Source organism: Carettochelys insculpta, chromosome 9, assembly GCF_033958435.1.
Source record: "Carettochelys insculpta isolate YL-2023 chromosome 9, ASM3395843v1, whole genome shotgun sequence".
In the NCBI taxonomy this organism is placed as follows: Eukaryota; Metazoa; Chordata; order Testudines; family Carettochelyidae; genus Carettochelys; species Carettochelys insculpta.
The window spans coordinates 27,084,398-27,105,217 of NC_134145.1; the positions used below are offsets into that span (position 1 = coordinate 27,084,398).

Genomic DNA, 20,820 nt, shown 5'->3' on the forward strand with positions numbered 1-20,820 from the left:
TGCTGCAGGGCTGCCGGGGTCCCCTACCCCCCTGGGTCCCCAGAGCTGTAGCTGCCAGCAGAGCGCTGTGCCCTAGCTGGCTTCCAGCCCCGAGGCTACTTGGGGTCTCCCTGCCTCAGTCAGGTCCCCAGATCAGGAAGCTTCTGGGGGAGCTCTGTGCCCTGGATGGGTTCCCAGCCTCAGGGGTTCTGGAGATCCCCTGGCCCCCAGCCAGGTCCCCAGGCCTGGAGCTGCTGGAAGGGCTCTGCACCTTGGCTGTTGGGCTGGCAAGGTCCCCCTGGCACCTGGCCAGGATCCCAGGTGGGAGGTGCTGGTACAGAATATAATGGCATACCATCACAAAAAAAGCACTGGAAATAAGTATATATACACATTTACACAGTTTAATAAAATATCTGCCATCAAATTGAAAGAAGTATGGGAATGCCTGGTTGCCATAATAACTGATAGCTATCATTTACATTATGGTAGCTCCTATAATCCCCATCTAGGACCAGGAGCTCTGTGTGCTAGGCACTGTACATACATATAGTAAGCTCTTCAGCGTATTGACTCTTCTTAGCTATGTAATCTGGCCTAGTATTACCATATGTCCAGGTTTCCCTCTTTTTTGAGCCTTTGTCTGCATGAACTTTTTGAATAACAGGCAATGAACAAAGGATTTTTCAGAGCGGATGCTGCATCTCAGAAAGAGCCAGATGGGTCTGCTTCCCAGTTGGACCTTTCCCTGTATTGGTAGCTTATTGGTCCATTTTCTTGCAGCCATAGCTGCTGGATTCTGCTTATATGGTGCTGGGGAGTGGTGTGTCCCCACAAGGAGGTGCTTACTGACAGCTGACCTGCATCCTGGGCTTGAGCCAGCTGTCCTGGCACCATGACAAGGCTCAACAGTGCTTCCAAAGTCCAGTGAGCAACCCTTCCCTCTCTGGTGTCCTCTTTTGGGAACCTGAAATATGGTAACCCTATTCTGGGCAGACTCAGTCCCCTAGACCTTAACTAAAGAGCGTGTACGCTCTTGCAGTGAACCACAATGTGCCAATCATTTTTGTGGAAGAAAGGAAAAAGTTCATGAATCTCCCTAGGCTTTTTTCCCTACCACATCCTCTGTTGAGTGAGCCAAGTTTATAACACTGTTGGAATAATCAGAACTTCTTTTTCAGAAACAAATTGTAGACACTTCCAGCAGAAACCACTTCATGTGTTTTTCAATCAGTGTTGCCTCTTTCCTAGCTTTAAGTGATTGGGGAAGAACAAAGGTAGAGAGAGCTTCCAAACCACCTTATCCCCGTGTGTGAGAATGCACACCCTAGTTCCTGGAGTTTATCGTAGGCTAAATTGGATCATTTTCAAGGGAGACCCCTGTTAAAATATCCCCAGCTAGATAATGGGGAATTAGCCGAGAGGTTCCTTCCTATTCACAGTGCACATTTTCCCAGAGATGCTGGGAAATGGGGGGGGCAAAAGTTTCCAAAGGCCCCGAGGCAAGGTGTGGGGGAGCTAGCTCTACTCCCCCAGAAGGGATGGAGCTTCAGGAGGGCCAAGGGCAACCAGCCAGCGGCACTCCCTGGCCCAACCCCCACTCTGAGAGCTGTATGCCACTCTAGCTACGTCTACACGTGCACGCTACATCGAAATAGGCTATTTCGATGAGTAACGTCTACACGTCCTCCAGGGCTGGCAACGTCGACATTCAACGTCGACATTGCGCAGCACCACATCGAAATAGGCGCTGCGAGGGAACGTCTACATGCCAAAATAGCACACATCGAAATAAGGGTGCCAGGCACAGCTGCAGACAGGGTCACAGGGCGGACTAGCGCTTCCGGGGCAACAGCTAGCCGCTCCCTTAAAGGGCCCCTCGAAGAGACACGCAGCCTGCACAGCACGCGGTCTGCAGAGCCATAGGCACGCACACCTCCAGCGTCGCAGTCATGATGGACCCCCAGCAGCAGCAGCAGCAGCCAGAGGTCCACCCAGCCGCCCCTGCAGGAGCAGTGCTCGCCCTGCTCCATGCCATGCAGGAGGCAGCTGAGCACCTCCTTGCCACAGAGGAGGAGCTGCCCGCAGGGGAGGAGGACGCAACCCCCAACCCTGCAGCACCCCGCCCCCCCCCCGCCTCATACGCCACCGGCTGTGGAGCTACCCCATGAGCACCGACTGGTGGGAGCGGCTGGTGCTCGGAGAGTGGGACGATGACCGCTGGATCAGGAACTTTCGCATGAGCCGGCAGACATTTCTGGAGCTATGCCAGTGGCTCACCCCCGCACTCAGGCACCAGGACACCGCCATGTGGCATGCCCTCAGTGTGGAGAAATGGGTCAGCATTGCTGTCTGGAAGCTGGCCTCTCCAGACAGCCACTGACCCTTGGGCCAGCAGTTTGGCGTCGGCAAGGCCACCGTCGGGGCTGTCCTCATGGAGGTAAGAGGACCCACGGCGGGAGGGGGAGGCAGCTCTGGGAGGGCAGGGGAGGGGAGGGGGGGCCCTGGCAGGGGAGGGGAGGGGAGGGGGGCCCTGGCAGGGGAGGGCCACACACACCCTGGTCACCCCTCATTGGTGCTCTCCCATGTGCTTCCCCTGCAGGTCGTCCGCGCCATCAACGCCATGCTCCTCCACAGGCTCATGAGGCTTGGGGACCCGGATGCCGCCATCACGGGCTTTGCCACCCTGGGCTTCCCCAATTGCTTCAGGGCTCTGGATGGGACTCTCATCCCCATCCACGCCCCGGAGCACAGTGGAGGATGCTACATAAACAGGAAGGGCTACCACTCAGTGGTCCTCCAGGCCTTGGTGGACAGCCGGGGCTGTTTCCTGGACATTTATGTGGGCTGGCCTGGCAGCACCCATGACGCTCGGGTATTCCGGAACTCGGGCCTGTGCTGCCGGCTGGAGGCAGGGCCTACATCCCCCAGTGGGAGATCCCGGTGGGGGACACCACCATGCCCCTCTGCGTCATCGCAGATGCGGCATACCCCCTCCGGCCCTGGCTCATGCACCCGTACACGGGCCATCTGTCTGCCAGCCAGGAGCGCTTCAACCAGCGCCTGAACCACGCGCGCCAGGTGGTGGAGCGCTCATTTGGCCGCCTCAAAGGGCGCTGGAGGTGTCTCCTCACCCACCTGGATGCGGACCCCACCAACATCCCCCAGATTGTGGGTGCGTGCAGTGCCCTACACAACCTGGTGGAGAGCAAGGGGGAGGCCTTCTTTCATGGCTGGGCGGTGGAGGCCGGCAGGGCCTATGTGCAGCCACCCGCTGCCCCCAGTCGCCAGGTGGACCCCGAAGGGACCCGGGTCCGGGAGGCCCTGCGGGCCCAGTTCAACGAGGCCGCAGGGTGAATGCTGGCAGGCCCCCCACTGCCCCCCCATCCTCCACAACACTCCCTGCCCCTACGCCCACACCACAGAGCACCCAAGAGCACCCCCCCACCCCACTTTTCTTATAAAAATAAAAGCAGACAGTTGTTTGTCAAATCAAACATCTTTTGAACTCTTATTATAACGGAAATTCTAACTTATATATGTATATATTATAAAAACAGGGAGAACATGAAAGGGGAGGACAAGGAAGGGGAGAACTATTTACAGGGGGGGGTAAGGATCAGCATTGGAAAACGGGGGTCACAAATACAAACTATTTACAGCAAAAAAATAACTTAAAAGTGAGGGGAATATATACAAAGGGGGGGCACGTCCTGGGCCCCACGCCTCTACAGTCCAGCACTGGGGGTGGGCGGCCGGGATCCCCACCTCGTCCGCAGCCCTGGCCAGGGCTGGCTGGGGGCCGGGCGGACCGGGAGATACGGCCGGCGAGTGTCAGCTGGCCCCAGGTCCCCCTCGGCGGAATGGCCCTGGGTGGTGGTGTGACGGCGGATGGCACGCCGGCTGGAGCAGCGGGTGGAGCAGCGGGTGAAGCAGGCAGGGCGGGCGCAGCAGTGGACGGCACGGCATGGGGGGCCAGGTCGTCCGCAATGCAGTTGAAAGTCTACATGTAGGCCTCCCATGCCTCCTGGCACCAGGCCAGTGCCCGCTCCTGCAGGTGGAGGCGGCGTTGCTCCACCCGCAGCAGCTGCTCGGCAACCTCCACCTGCCGGCAGTGGAGGGCCAGCAGCTGGGGGTCCGTCGCCAGCGGCTGCTGGTGCTGGGTCCGCCGTCTTGCCTGCCGTGGGGCCGGTCAGTCCTCCACCGAGGGGCTGGCCTGGAGTGATGGCCCCGGAGGGCTTTCCGGGACCACTGACGCCTCGCCGGTGCTCTCCGGTCCTTCCGATGGTGCAGCTGCGGAACACAGGAGCGGGGGAAGAAGATTGGAGACAGCCGTTAGTGTGGGCCCTGAGCCGTGGCCCTTGTCCCCCCACCCCTCTGCTGCAGGTTCCCCATCCCCGTCCCCAGGAGATGCTGCTGTGATGGGGTTCAGGGATCCCCCTGCACTGCACCCCGTCTGCTGGCAGGAGTGACTCTCACTCAGCAGGTATGACAGGAGAGGTTTATTAGGCAACAGATGCCCAGTTTCTCCCAGAAGTGACTGTACAGCAGTCAGAGACGGTCCTTCCAACCCGTCCTGGGGAGAAGACCCCGAGGGGTGCCCCTCTGGGTTGTAGCTTTCCCCCTCATCAGGCTGGCTGCCTTCTAGCTCTCCCTTCCCCTAGCCTCTAACTGCCTCCCCCGATTCAAACCCAGCTCGGCTCCTCCCTCCTCTTTGCTCAGGGCAGAGGTGTAACCTGCCAGTTGTAGCCCCAGGATCATCCTTAGCCACTGGGAGCTATTCAGCTTGTTTCTCATATCTAGCCTGAGTCTCGCATTTGCACTCCCCCCACTCCATCACATGCTGCTGCGTGTCCCACCCCCTGCCCCTGGGGGACCCTAGAGGTTCCGCTCCCCCCAGCCCCGAGGATGGGGCATGGCACTGTCGTGCTGGGGGGGGGCAGGGATTGATGGACTCTTCTGAGGGACATGCCACTGCTGTCCTTGGGGCCATGGTCATCTGGGCATGTGGAGGGCCCTGGTCATATCTATTACCCCTGCCCCTCAACCCCAGGGATGTGCACCGGGTGGGTACATACCTGATGGTCCACTCCCACGCTCGGGGGACACCCGGGGGGCGGACGCCCGGCTGGAGCTCCGGGACGGCATCATTATTTGGAGCCCGTTGTCGCTGGAGGAGGAGTCCCCCTCCTCCTCCTCCTCCTGCTCCAGTGCCCCGGGGATGGGCTCCTGGGGGGGCCCCCGGGGTGCGGGGCTTGCCTCCGGGGCGGACTCCGCCTCCGGGGCCTGCTGGGGCTCCTCAGCCGAGGTGTCAAGAGTGGCCAGAGGGGAGGAGGTGTGCCGGGGGCCCAGGATGTCCCTGAGCTCCCTGTAAAAGGGGCAAGTGACGGGGGTGGCCCCAGATCGGCCGGCTGCATCCCGGGCCCGGGCGTAACCCTGCTGCAGCTCCTTCACTTTACTCCGGACATGATCTGGAGTGCGGGCAGGGTGACCCCGGGCGGCCAGGCCCTTGGCCAGCTGAGTGAACGCATCCGCATTCCGCCTCTTGCTCCCCATTATCTGGAGCACCTCCTCCTCGCTCCAGAGCCCCAGCAGGTCCCGCAGCTCGGCCTCCATCCAGGAGGGGCCCCGCTGCCGCTTCGCCTCCTGGTTCCTGGGCTGGGAGCCCTGGCTCCCCTTGGGGGGGGTCCCCTGGGGGCGCTGGGGGAGCTGCCGGGCAGCCATCACAGCTGGGTGGGTGTCTCTAGCTGGCTGAGGGACATGCAGGCTGGCCGCGTGTCTGGGCTGCCGCCTGCACGTTCTCTCAGCTTCCTGCACAGGAAGGGAGGGGGAGGGGACCTTTAAGGGGCCGCTCCACGCGGCCACCATTGAGCTCAGGGCTGGAGAGAGCGTCTCTCAACCCCTCAGCTGATGGCCGCCATGGAGGACCCCGCAATTTCGATGTTGTGGTACGCGCAATGACTTCACGTTCCCTACTTCGACATTGAACGTCGAACTAGGGCGCTATTCCCATCCCCTCATGGGGTTAGCGGCTTCGATGTCTCGCCGCCTAACGTCGATGTTAACTTCGAAATAGCGCCCTACACGTGTAGCCGTGGCGGGCGCTATTTCGAAGTTGGTGCCGCTCCTTCGAAGTAGCGTGCACGTGTAGACGCGGCTTCTGGTGGCAAGGTCACGGGTCTTGAGCTCTGGCTGTAGCACTTCCCTTTGAAGCACCAGGCCCTGGGACAAATATCCTCTTTGTCCCCTTTGTAGGCAGACCTGCTGGGAAAGGACTACATCCCTTTCACAGGTGGGAATAGATCCAGCCACTGATATCTGACCCCATGCTTCCCCCAAAGCGGAAAGCTGCCCCAGGCAAGCCTGTGCCCCTTTCAGAGGTAGCCCTGGTTCTCTATCTCAGCAAACAGCACGAGGCGTGTGGTGGCACCTGAAAGCCTAACTATTTCACTGTGGCATCAGCTTTCCTGAGCTGGCTGCAACTGAGGAACGCTGATGCCATAACAACACTGTTAGCCTGTCAGGCACCACCAGGCTCCTTGTTCTTTAAACAGAGCCAATCAGACTAGGGTCCTGTATAGTCGTCAGCGATTGAAAGGCAGCCCGGCTCTGGCAGGAGTGAGGTGCCTCAGGGGACTCACTTGACACACGGTGGTGGTGTCTGACATTCTCTCTCCTCGCCCTTTCCCCCCTCCTCCAGTAAGCAGCGTGGGGTGCTGCGCCTCTGGGAGGGCTGCGGTTGAAACCAGCCTCTCCGACCCGCCGCTCTCCTGCAACCTCTGAGAAGCAGCGCAGACGCTGTAGGGGAGCCCGGCACAGGTGTGTGGCTTGTCCAGATGCAGACGACAGGCAGGAAGCTCTAGCGAGCGCTGGACGCTGCACCTTCTCCCTGGCCACGGGCCCTGACAAGGACCGCTAAAGAGGTGTCAGACCGAGCAGGAGGCGGCGACCTTTAAAACAGCAGCGGAGGGGATGGGGAGCAAGTGGGAAACGTGGCCGGAGAGAGGTCTGTGTTTTATTGGCGCCAGTTCCACTGCCCCTTGTCTGCTACTGAATGGTTCGTTTGCCTTCCAAGCCTCAGGGGGTAAAGAGGGAGGGGAGCAAATTGAGCCCGCTCTGGAATGACGAGTTAACATCACACAAGGTGTGGCCGGGGTGTCTCTTTGCTTTCAAATAACATCATTGTAATGCAGCCAGTTTGAAAGGAGAAACAGTTCTGGAGGAATTCCACCACGAACTGGGGGCTCAGTCCTGAGCCATTCTGCACTGCTTCGGCCAAGCGCTGGTGCGCAGCAACGAGGTTCTCAGGCTTGCCTTGAGGTCCTGGACAAAAGGCAATTAGGCCAGATCCTGGTCTGGTGTCAATCCACTTCCTTTCACCTGAAGAAGTGGGTTTTACCCCCCCAAAGCTCGTGATCTAATACGTGTTACTATACGGTGCTACAGACTAGCCCAGGTACCCCTCCGAGCCCTTTGGCGTGACACGCCTTTATAGGAGCATGTGATCCATTAATCCCCTGGTTTGATCTGTTGGCAGAGTAGTTTGGAGGGAGACATTAGTGGAGGGGCGGGGGTGAGGGGGAGAGAGTCTAAAATGCCTATCTGTAAATCAACAGTGAGTTACTGATTAACAAAGAATATCCGCCTCACATTTAGCGCCCTGTTAAAAGCACAATAAGCTGTGATTGTGAGCATGATTATCTGTGAGTGTTGCTACATAACAGCTGCAAATGGGAAAGCTATGTGTGTCTAGGAGAAACAAGGAAATAGAAGCATTTATTACTGTTGTACCACAATACAGTTCTAAAAAGCAAGTGTCCTAATCCTTCTGAAAAAACGTGAATAGATGGGAGAAGGGAAAATATAAATAGTGCTTGTGCTCATCAGTACCCCAGGAAAGATTTAAGAATTAGAGCATTTGTGGGTTTTGGGGATAGGCTGGTCTTGTGAATGAAGGACCGGAATGAGACTTGCATGATCTGGCTTTTCATTTTGGCTCTGCCAAATTTCCCATGTGGCCTTGGGCATGTCATTTATTAAAATAATTTCTTATTTGTATTTCAGTAATATCTAGAGGCCACAACCGAAATTAGGTTCTCTCTGGGCTGGTGCTGTACAGTCACCTAAGAACAGAGACTTCATAATGCAAGGAGTTTGCTATATAAACAGACAAAGAGCAACAGGGGAAACAGAGGTACCAAGAAGTGATGTGACTTTTTTAAGGTCAGGCTGTAAGTCAATGATAGGACTAGGGTAGAACCTGGGTCTTGTATTCTTGTGTATCTCCCAGACCATTCTGCCTGTCACACAGCCTCTGTGCTTCAGCTTCCCCATCTATGAAAAGTGTGTGATAAAAGATACTTTATAGGGCTGTTTTGTGCTTCAATTAATGTCAGTAAAATACTTTGAGATCCTGCCAATGGATGGTATCCTAGAAGTTCAAAGTGAAAGTGGTTTTATTTATATACTGGAGCTGAACTGTGAACAGCTGTCTTTGATATTGGTATCTCTTGATGAGAAGTGTATTTCCCAAGGAAGCAAAGAAATAACACAACAAAGCATTTGTTTTGCTAGTTCTGGCTCTTTGTGTGTGTCATGGTGCAAGGCAAAAATACCATAAATGCTGTAATGTCACATACTATTGTGTCAAGCAGTAAACCCATATGAACTTGCAAAGTCATGTACTAGCTCAATTTTGGAGAGGAAGAAACCTTGCTTTGAAGGCAACTAAATCAATCCCTGGTTCAAATTAAATTTGGAGTATCCTGTGAAGTTCCAATACACAACTCCAATAACAATCAACACTTAAGGTGCAAGCAAATAATGTTTCATTTAAAAGAAATTGAATGAGGATTACTGACAGAGAAAGTTTTCAATGCCGTTTTGTCATTAAAATCAAATTACGGAATTATTGCCTTAATAGTGTATGCTTCAGTCTTCTCTCTGTGTGTGTGTCTCTCTCTCTCCCCTCACCCCACTTGGCCTCCCTCACTTTAATGCACAAAAAGCCCCGTGTGTGGTTGGTCTTGTGTCTTCGTCTCATTAAAACCTTGCCATGCAAATGTATCATAAGTGTTGCCTGAAGACTTCTGTCTCATGCAAAATTTAGGTTAAATTCCACTGGCATCAAATACTTTGTTATGCACAAACCTTCTGTTTGGTTTGCTGACATTCCTTCTTAGCCGGCTTTCATGGTGATTCATTATCCTGTGATATAGATTTCCAAGTATCATCTTTGTATTGATTTTTATATCTTTAATAACCACTCCACAGAAGATGGCTCCACTTGGTGTCATTGATCGCATCAAAAATTCAAGGCTTACAGAAATACTAGAGGGCTAATTGGTAGCAGAACAGTTCAGACTTAATCTTAATGCAGCCTTAATCTTCTGCACTAAAGCTACCTGAAGATTTCCTCATTGAGACTAAAACACAGACTTTAGTGTGGAACTGGAAATTACATGGTGAGAGCACACAAGACCAAAGTAAATAAAACTGTAATCATTAAAAAAACAGATAAGTGTTTAAACATTAAAATCAACCTTTTTTATTTTGTTTTGGGTTTTGTTTTGTTTTTTTTACCAGCTTTACATCCCTGGATTATCTATGTTCCTTGTCTCCTCCCTGCAATGTGTCCCATTAAAGCATACAGCCAACCTCACAGGCACAGTATTAAATGTGTTTAGGAAGCATGCTGGTGAATATTCTCATGACTAATGCATACAGAGTTAAAATACTGTTGTTTAATTTCATTCAGAAGCATGAGTTTAGAAGGCCATGCCTTTCAAAAAGTGGCCACTGCTTTTTGAATTGCCGTTCTCCTTCGGGAGGGTAGGACACCATACTTTAGAGACCTAAGGCTTGATTTTTGTAGAGTCTGAACTAAGGTGGCTACCAGCCCTTAGGTGTATTTGAATTTGGATCTTCTGAAAGTGTGGGCCAAACTGTTGACTTCTGAATTCTTTGCTTCTGTCTAGCATATGCTGCTAAAGCTTCTTAAGTGTCTTTCAATAACATGCATTGTTAATGACTGAGCTGGATGAAATGTGTGTCTGGTTTTTATTGCTTATTTTTCAGGGATATACATGATGTTTTCCTCCAGATTGTTGTATAGGGTTTTACGCTGCTGAGGTTTCTCAAAAATCCTCAAATGTTCAAGGGGGACAGAATATAAATTGTACTGAGATACTAAAGTGATAATGGGTATTTTGGAAAGTCCAATGGTAGCAAAGAGCATGTAGCAAGAGAAGTGTCCCTAATCCTGGAGAGCCACTTTCACAAGAAAATCTGCACTTGTGACTGTTCTTAAGAAAGCTGCCAGAGGAGAAAGAAGTGCTTCCCAGGAAGCACACAGTCTAGCATTGCCACACTCCAGAAGGCCCTAGGTGACATGCCTGTTCTCTCCTCCAGACAACCTCTCAACCTTATGTGGATCCTCACTAACAGCCACGGTCTATACCCCAGGAATACCAGTCCTGGAACCTTTCCTTGCAACAAAGCCCACTGCCAGCTTTGTCCACATATCTTCTCTGGAAATACCATCACTGGACCTAACCAGGTTATTCACAGAATCACGGGCACATTCTCATGTTCCTCAACTAACATCATATATGCCATCATGTGCCAACAATGCCCAGATGCTTTGTACATTGGACAGACTTCTGACTCCCTTAGACAAAGAGTTAATGGGCACAAAACAGACATAAAAACACTCCAGATCCACAAACCAGTTAGTCAACACTTTAATGGCGTGGGCCATTCTGTTAATGAATAAACAGTTTGCGCATTATTGAAGAAACATTTTCGCACCGCTATTCAAAGGGAGATAGCTGAGCTGTCCTTTATAGTCAAATTCGGCACATTAACACGTGGTTTGAACTGGGATGGGAATTTTCTGAGTCACTATAGGGGCTTGTTTGCATACTTGGCTTAATCTAATTCTTGACCTTCCCGCCACTTCTACCCCTCTATTCTGATTTGCTCACCTTGATCATTTTTTTCTGATTTGTCCTTCTTGATTACTGTTTTTGGTTCTCTGTGCCTTAAATATTGAATCTGTTCTGGTATGGCTATGGTCTGAAGAAGTGGGTCTGTCCCACGAAAGCTCATCACCTAATAAATTATTTTGTTAGTCTTTAAAGTGCTACTTGACTGCTTTTTTGTTTTGATAGTCTAGCATTAAGCATAGCAAGCAAGATTGTCTGGCCGGTGTTATGGCTACAGGTGATCACTTCTCACAGATCTTCCTTTGTATATAGAGAAGGCTGAAAGTTAGCTACGTCACAGCCCCAGGCCTCTCTCCCTCCATCTGATTCTTTCAGAGCCCCATCTCTGGGGCTGGGAATCTGCAGTTGGCTTCGGGAAATGCGCACTATTCTCCAGCCTTGTCTGCACTAAAAAATTTGCTGGAATAGGTATGTTGACTAGGGGTGTGGAACAATCACACCCTTTAGCTATGTTAGCAAAAACCCTTATACCAGTAAAGGCACTACAGAATAAACATGGCATTTGTCTCTGCCTGTGCTCCATAGACAATCTAGAGTTCTAGTCTCCTTTTATTATGTTTACATTGTCATTTTCAAGATAAGAAGTTTTCTGCATTACCTAACTCTTCTTGCAGAGGAACCATCGAGTAATCTTATATTTAGGATTTTCTAAAGTGCTCACCATATGAAAAGATTCATTCCCAGAATATTCCTGGGAGGCAGACAAATATTATCATCCCTATTTATTTTTTCATATGGACACTAAGGCACAGAAGAATAAAGGGCCAGATTGTTAACTCCGGTCTGCCCATGAAAGGTCATCACTTAATAAATGATTTTGTTTGTCTTGAAAGTGCTACGTGACTGCTTTTTTGTTTTGTTAAGATGCAGACTAACACAGCTACCTTTGTTTACTTCACTGTGAACCTGTAAAGCCAGGGACAATCCCTGAAAGTAACTATTCACCTGAGTGAATAGTGGGTTCACAATCTGGCCTGAAGGAGCCCCAGGCAAAATAAAATGTTTGTGGTTAAACCAAGAATGGAGTCAAATCTCCTAATTCCCAGACTTGTGCCAAACCAGAGCCTGCCCCTTCTCTGAATCTAGAATTGGATTCCTTATAAAGAACTCACTGAGGCATTCCATAATTTTTGCCATAGAGCTGAGGTGTGTGTCAGGTGTTCAATATATGTCTGCTTTATAAAAAAATCCGGAAGATGTGTGGAGATGTCTGGCAGCATCCTGACAGGACATTCCTGCACCTGGCTTGTATTTGATTTCCTAGGAAAACCCACCCTGCTTCTCCCCCTGCCTGCACCATGCCCCGCCCATCTGCAGCCTAACAGAGGACACTGAAAAGAAGTGCCAGAACACTACCCAAATGTTTCTTGGATCTTCCACTTTTTTTGTTGAGCATTATTCTCCCTTAGCAATTTTGTTGCTTTTTAAGTGAGGGAATGGGGAAAACAGTGGAAAAAAGCACAAAACAAACAGCTCCAACTCTCTCCCCTCCCTCCCCATCAAAAGCTTAAGAGAGTACTTGGTTTTTGTTCTACAGACATTATTCTTAGTCTATTACCATTGTTTTGTTTTCAGCATGTGTCATTTTTTTTAAAAACGAGGCTCTTAAGACTTAGTTAAATGATTGTGGAAAAGGAAGGAATTTTTCAGTATAATTTACAGATTAGCAAGCATGAGCCTTCAGAAATAGCCTCCTGTCTTGTATACCAGCCAGTCTTCTAAGTGCCATGACATGTAGCTATGATTCAAGTAGGGCCCAGTTGTGCTGCAGGATACAAGAGTAATTCCTAATGATTTGAATAGGAATTACACGCATCCTGCAGAGGGAGAGTAGGGCCCTTGAGTTTTAATGAATAGCAAATAGTCATGTAAAATCCAGGGGCCCTCTTCTTTCCCTGCAGGATGCATAGAAGTCAGTGGGAGTTACTTGCAGATCCTGTGGTGGGAGAATTGAGCCGCTGCAAGGAAAAGCTGCCCAATCATTGTTTGCTTTCCTTTTTATTACTTATTTATTTATTTCCGGGGCAGCTTGAAGTTCTTCTGTTAACTATGTGCATCTTTTTCTGTCACATAGATATCTATAGACTTTCTCTCTCTCTCTCTCTCTCTCTCCTTTTTTTTTCTTTCCTGTTTCTCTGGCTCTCTTTCCACTTGAGGGTGCCAACCTCAGATGGTGAGCAATAGGTAGGTAGGTAGCCAATAGAAGGGACTTACAGAGTGGGTAAAGAACTTAGAGTATGAGAAGGTTTTAATGTACTATATAAGAAAGTACTTCATAAAGAGTGTGATGGTGGCTGTGCCCCTCAGAGATGGTCTTTGCTCACATGGCGTATCTCAGTGCAAATACCAAGTGTTGGGGCTACTGATCTCATTTCATCTAAGTACAGGGGATTAAAAATTGACCAACATGTATCAGATTTGCATGTACTATGCTTTAAGAACTTTTTCAATTACTTGAATGTTGCAGCTGAGTTCCCAATTCGCAAGGAAGGTACCACCCAGTGCAAAATTACAGCTTTTTAACAAGCATTTTGTAGAGCTGGCTAAAATAAACCACTTTTCCCCCTCCCTCCTGCTTTCTCCTTAGTAGCTGGAAAGCGGAAAAGAGTCTAGGAAATCTGGGCAGTCTATCAGTTTGCTATGGTTCATTTTAGCTAATCCAGACATCCAACACAGCAGGGGGAAAACTGCTGTATCTAGTGAAACAAGAGCATGAATAATTAAAACTCTGTTATTAATGAACTTCCAGTCGTTATGTAAATGAAACTGATTTTGAGTCTAATTTGTCAGCCTGAATTCTTTTTCTGTTCTCCTTTTGTCTAGGACAAGAACTCATCATAATGGACTTGATAATAAAACACTGGTAGACATGCTGTGTGCAGGGCCCTTCTGAGTTAGAGCTTTTAGCATGGTTAATTGATACAGTTACTGCAGAATAAGTCTATAAGGCATTTTGTATGGCTTTCCATTTTACAAGAACCTCTTTTCTTTTGACAGTGCCAGCCATTCTTTGCACATTCCTCATTACCGTTTACCTTTACACAAGGGGTGGCTTGTAATTACTGGCTGGTAAATAGTTTCTTTTGCAATCTGCATGTTGTTCAAAGACAGCAGAGTTCAAAAAGGTCCACAGGAAAGGAAGTATGTAGCTATCTAGCAATGACAAATAGCCACCAGGAGGAAAAAACTTGTCAAAGCATCAGGCCACTAAGCACGGGTGTTCAGTCCATTGTCTTCCATCAAGTGTCAATCATTGCACTACCTAATGCATACATATTGAGATAAATATCCAATACTGTTACGGGGTCGGGGTGGGGGGGAAGATATTCCACAGTTAAGGTTAAAACTAGTTTTTTCTCTTAAGGCTAATTTTCAATGTCCTCTGAAACAAATATATTTCCCTGAATATGCTTTGTCTTACCTCAGCACAGGACGTTTTCAGGAAAATGTGGTTGAGGGGGGAGATGCAGAAAATTGTTTTTAAGAAATGTCACTCTCACTGACATCCTATTAAAAACTTCCCTAACTCTCTCAGCTCATTCGATCTTCAAAATGTCTCTGCCTACAAAACCCAGGATTATTTTGCTTTGTTGCTAAGGTGAAATCTTTGAGGAACAGGAGTGTTAGTTTGGTGCAATGACAAAGAAATTGTGAGGGAGTGTGTTCTGTATGTTAAGTTACACAGGGAATGGGTAAGCTAGGGCAGAATTAGAACAGGGCTATAAAGAGAAGCTGTGAAAGAGGAAGCCCAATCTTTCACTCCACTTCCACACCACTGAAGAAACCCTGTAAGCAATCTCCTGGGCACAGGCCCAGGGCTGGTATTAAGGGGGTTGGGGGACTGGGAAACTGGCCATCTTGTTCACACAAAACTTTGTGAATTAAGAACTGTTTGTTTTAAGCAGCTCATTCTTTGTTTGCCTTTTGCTCTTTTTGTGCAAGGCTTTAAAAAGAAAGCCAACTTTGGTTCTGATTCCCACTGTATTAAGCCTTGGTGAAGAAATGCTCTGGGCAGAAGTGTGTGCACCGTAATGTGGCCGAATGTCATTTCTTATTTCTTTGCTTTCTTGTGCTTTTTTCTTGGGCCACCGCTTTCCAGAGCTCTTTTCATGTATATATAGGATAAATTTTAAAATGTGGTTAAGGTAAACCAACCTGCTGCTGACATCCCACGGTGAGCTATTGCAGGTAAGCTAGAGGCAGGAGGGCCTGGACATGGGGCCAGAGACAACACAGGCAACTGGCTGAGATGAGGTATAGGGCATAAAAGGTGGCAGAGGACTGGGAGGGGGATGTACAGGGCCATGTTCTTCAGACTCATAGTCAGAAATGTAAGGCTGAAGGAGTCAGCAAGTATAGCACCTTGTGTTGGGAAAGGACCAAGTAAATCTAAACTATTTCTGGAAGGCGTTTGTCCAACCTGTCCTTAAAATTTACAGTGACAGGAATTTCCCCGGGAAGCCTATTCCAGAGCTTAACTACCCTTATAGCTGGGGTGGCTTTGTTTTTGTTTTGAATGTTCTAACCTAAATCTGCTTTGCTGCAGATTGAAACCATCAATACTTCTCCTATGTTCAGCAGACTCAAGGGCAATTGATCACCCCCCTCACAGCCCTTGAAATATTTGAAGACTGTTATCAGGTTTAGGTCTCTCCCATTACGTCTTTTCTTCTCAAGATTACTCATGTCCAGTTTTTTAATCTTTCCTTGTAAGTCAGGTTTTTTAAATCTTTTGTAATTTTTTTTGCCCTCTGGAGTCTCTCTGGTTTTGCCCACAACTTTCCTGTAGTGTAGTGTGCAGAACTGGACACAACCGTGCAGCTGAAGCCTCACCAGTACCACATGGAGCTGGAGAGTTACCTCCTATATCTTCCATATGGTACTTCTGTTAATACGCCGCAGGATTATATTGAAACATTCAATTTGTGATCCACTATAAATTCTAGATTCTATTTAGCACAAACACTATCTAGCCAGATGTAGCCACAAATGTCATTTGTGCATTGGATTTTTAACTTCCTAATGGTAGTACTTTGTACTTATGCAGTTTCAGCTCCTTGATTTCTGACTGAGTCTCCAATTTGTCAAGGCTGTTTTGAATTCACATCCTGGCCTATGAAGTGCTTACCTCCCCTTCCACCTTAGTGTCCTTTGCATATTTTATAAGCATATTCTCCACTCCTTTATTCAGCTCGTTATTGAAAACGTTGAAGACTACTAGACCCAAGACTGACCCCTATAGTGCCTCGTTAGACACACCATCCCAGTTTGACAACAAACCTTTCATAACCACCCCAGGAATATAGTCATCTAGACCCACATTTCCCTAGTTGGCCTATAAGAATGTCATGTGAGATTGTATCAGAAGCCTTACTAAAATTTAGGTAACAGTGGGCTCTGAAACAGCAGGAGTGAACTAATTTGGAAGTGCCAGGTGCCTGGTGCGGCAAGAGAATAAGGGGTGTAGCGATGTGGGTGGGGTGGGGCACAGCAGGCGTTGTGGCCAAGTGAGGCAGGTAATGCTAGGAAGTAGGGAATTTGTACAGCAATAGTTCAGGTGATAGTGGGAGTCATGAAGTTTCATGGAGTGAGAGAAAGTCCTTTATCCTCTATCCAGTTGGCATACAGTGAGCGACTGCACAGTACATGGCAGTGAGGAACTGGCCTCTTACTCCTCATCCCCAGACTTTTAGAGGACATTTTGAGGGTGTAGGTCAGGGTCAGCAACCTTTCTGAGGTGGAATGCCAAATTTTGGACCTCTATGAACGTATCACTGAGTGCAGGCGATACTTTTTAGTAATCGCTGATAGGCTTACTTACAACAGTTTCAGTAATAAGTAAATTAAGATGCAAAACTTCACCATTTACGTGGTGGTTGGTAGCACTAGCTGGTCTTTTGTTTATCCGCAGGTGGCATGGCTTTGAGCAAACTTCTGGCTGCACGGGGGAGGAGAGGCAGGGCTGAGCTCCTGCCTCACATGCAGATGAAAATCAGCCTGCGTGCTGCTCTTGGCACCCATGCCAGGCGTTGCTGACCCCTTGTGTAGACTTCTGCCAAAAAGTTTAGTACAGAGTTTTAGCTTTTTTAGCAGGACTCTACTGAAATATAATTTCAAGTTCAACTGGTTTTTCAGCTAAACTGCCATTGAAAAATTATAATTGTATTGGCCAAATTCATCTTAGCTGAAGTGAGGCATGGAGAGGATTGAAAAATGCTGGTCATAAATGACTGTTGTGCCCTTCAGGGGAGCTCTGTATGCTGTATGGTCTGGGCTCCACAATATTTGGTCTGGGAACCCGGGTGTGAAATTGTATGTCTGTCCAAATTTGAAACTGAGTGCCAGCTGAGGGGCTAACAGACTGACCAGGCCCCTGGCAAGGTGCGGGAGGCATCTTTGTGCTCCTGGGAGGAGTGGGGCTTCAAATGGAAGAGGTGGGACTGGGCAGCCAGCCCACAGTGCTGCCCAGAACTTGCCATGCCATAGCTCACCTTCCTGAGGCAGCCCTCAGAGCTGCCCAAAGTGGGCCCCTTGGGGCTCCAGCAGCCATTTAAAGGGCCCAGCCAGGGCTCTGGCTGGTGCTGCACTGGCAGTGGCAGCAGCAGGGAGCCCTTGTCCTTTCGAGTCACCACGTCCCAAGGCAGTTGTCTCCTTTACCACCTTCCTCCTCCCATGCCGGCCCCTCAGAGAGACTGGATGCAAGTGCCGAAAGATGGCATCACCCTAGTGAGAATGCAGCTTACAGCTAAACAAAACTGTGAGCTGCCTGGAGCTGATCTCAGCACTCCAGCATGTAGAGATGATCCTGTCTTCTGTCATCTTGTTAGGCAGAACTGGCATGTATCTCCAGTTTTGCTTTAGATAACTGGAAAATGTCACCATGGTAGCTGCATTATTCCTTTTACTTCCCTATGCACAGGTTTAAGAGATACCGAGGGAATACTGTGCAGATGTTGTTATCAAAGTCCAAAGGAGTTTTAACGGGTGATTCTTGCAGCAGCATCCTGAGCTGAGAAGTAGTTCATGTTTGATGGCTATGCCGAAGAACTTGATGTCTCAGGGCATCAGTTAATTCTCTGTGGGGAATACCCCAGCTTGGATCTATATGTTAGATATATTCTGTCTGACTTCTTTTAGTCGCTGGCTTTAATTCTGCTAGCTTGGTCCAAAAGAGATTAAATACTTATAAGGACATTTTAAGGCCTTACTAGTATAAATATAATGTAGAAATTAATTCTGTTCTAAGACCAAAGTTGCAAAAAGGAAGGGGGCAGGGACGTGGAATGAGGGCAGGCAGAAACTGCTTGTGTTTTTGGAAGACAAGTTCTGTGTTATATAGACACAGATGTTTATAGAATAGTTCATTGTAATTCAGCAGGATTCATTGTAATTCAATGTAGCTAATATCCAATTTGTGCTGCTCTGAGTAATGGCAATATAATAGAGCTGTAGCAAAGATCTGCAGATTTTCTTTGAGTCAATAACTGTTGGTATAACCATATTTGGGTAGTGCTGTGTTCCACTGCCCCAACTACCAAAGGGACTTTGCTTTGGCAGTTTTTACAGTTTAGGGGTTTCCTTTTGTCACAGTTAAAATAGATATACAGAGGTGGCTAGGTGGCACTGTGGATTAACCTACTTGAGGATTAATGTCTTTGGGTGCTTGTATGGTAAGTAAGGCAAATCTGAAGCTGAAGTTCTTCCTCTTCCTGAATCACCATATATATAGTTTGGTGCAGGCTGCATTATTGTCTGTGTCAGTGCAGAGGCGTCGAATAGTGAGTCGGCTTTAGGTTAAGACTGAAACACACTACTGAAGCTGTGTTTTTGAAATTTGCACACCTCCCTTGCAATATGCTTTGCCATAGTTTGTCTGTCTCTGTCTATCGAGAGCATTGCAGGCTTGATCCCCGTCAGGTGCCTTGAAAGCAGGAAGTAGTCAACATCTTGCATCTTAGGTAGTCTCCAAGCCCTTCTGAAATCAAAGCACTGCAGACAATCAGAGTCCTATGGTACAAAGCTGTAGACAGACACAAATGATACAGTTCTTTTAAGGGTGATCCTGCTACTGCTTTATGGGATACGCCTTGCTCAGATAGCCATCTGTGAGTGTAGTGATAGCTAATCAAATCCAGATGAACTCATAAAACTGAGTTAACTAAGCAGACATTTTCAGCCAATTAGAAGGTTGCTGCCTTTTTGAAAAATAGAAAATAAAATCCACATAACCAATAGAAATCAATTATTGCACATTTTCAACTTCCTCTCATCAACTCCAGAAGTGGTAATCACTAGAGGGATTCCTAAAAGGTAGTTATTGTAAATTCCTTAATTATAGTGCAGTATATTAAGATCAAATTCTCCTAAGCATTTAGGTGATGTAATAGGAAGATACAGTGTCTATGTTTATATTTTAAGTGCAAACAGCCCAACCTGCTTTGAGGCTTTAAATAAGTGCTTTAGGGTACAGTAGCTTGGATGTGAAGAATACTGAATTAGCCACCCACCCTTTATAATATAATGCAGTTTCTGTGACCTAAGGCGATAGGGCTTTATGGTGCATAGTATGTACACCTCATCACCACTACTGCTCTGCAGTGAACTCAACTGTTTTAATGCAAGGGCATGGCAGCTGTGATGTGGAGTATTAACTGTGAAATATCCTTTCATGTCAAGTAATTAGTCAAATTTTAAAGAACCAACTTTGAAAATAACTAAGTGCCTATTTTTTTAAAGGAAAGTGCAAGAACCAATTAAGAATTTAGGAGTAGTAACATCTGACTAAATCTACTGTTCTTAAAGTGCAAATAAATGCTGCTGCTTCTGCTGAAAGCCAAGAGTCCTTGTCACAGCCAAGAGATTTCACAGCGGTTCAGCTGGAGCCTAGCTAATGAATATAAGTTACCTTGGTGAGTTTTAGCTGACATTGAAATTAAAGTCTGAAACCATTGGATGCAAGCAGAGCTAGACTGGAGTAAAATGGACTTAATAAACTCCATTGTGCAGTTAGAGCCTTTGTGAGATTTCTGTCCCATCCATGACAAATTGGTATTATTTTTTCAATGACTGGTACTTTTGTTTGTTAGACTGGGATTTCTGGGAGTGATTAGCACTTTTCTTCCATGATTGACAGGTTGTAACAGCAATGAGACAATAGGAAGACTCATTAGGAACTCAAGTACAGGTTTGTGTTCGCTTGCTTTAGGATTGAGTCAAATAGAAGTGAAGTCTACATTTGTGGGCAGAAATCATTCATCATTGTATTTACTTCCATAAATTAAAATAAAAATGGGAGATGGAAAATATTTAAAGACAAAATGGAAAAAGGAGGGGAATGAGAAGTGAAGACATATAATCGATGAGCAAGGAGTCCTCCTAATAGCTCAAAATTTTCCAAGGCAGTTCCCCACCTCTTTCTTGCATAATATTTCTAAAAAGGGATGGCACATAGCATATAAAGCTGAAGTGCTGACATCAGTTTTTCAGGGTCTGTAGATTTGTTTGGTTTTATTTTTTTTCAGGCTGAGCAAATAACTCGGTTGTAAAGTGGTAAAAACAGTATTTTTTTCCTAAGGAAATGCATATATTGGTACTATTCTGAGGCATGATGGAACTGTCTCCATTACATTCAAGCAAGAGACCTTAGGGAAATAATTACAGTGAATGATTCAAGCACTGTCCAGTAATTGATAACTGACCATAAATAATTAGGGAAAAATGTACTGTCGGTGGTGTAAATTATGTTAATATAGTAGCTATGTCCCCTGATGCCAATGCTGAGATTTCCTTATAAGTGATTTTATTTTAAATTCAGATTATGAATTTAGCATACTAT

The 20,820-nt window shown here is 47.8% G+C and overlaps 1 protein-coding gene across 2 annotated transcripts in view; it reads left to right on the forward strand.

Moving 5' to 3' along the window:
* ADGRL2 (adhesion G protein-coupled receptor L2) overlaps positions 1-20,820 on the forward strand; it is a 530,684-nt gene that overhangs the window by 95,564 nt on the left and 414,300 nt on the right. The gene's annotated exons all lie outside the window — the stretch shown is intronic.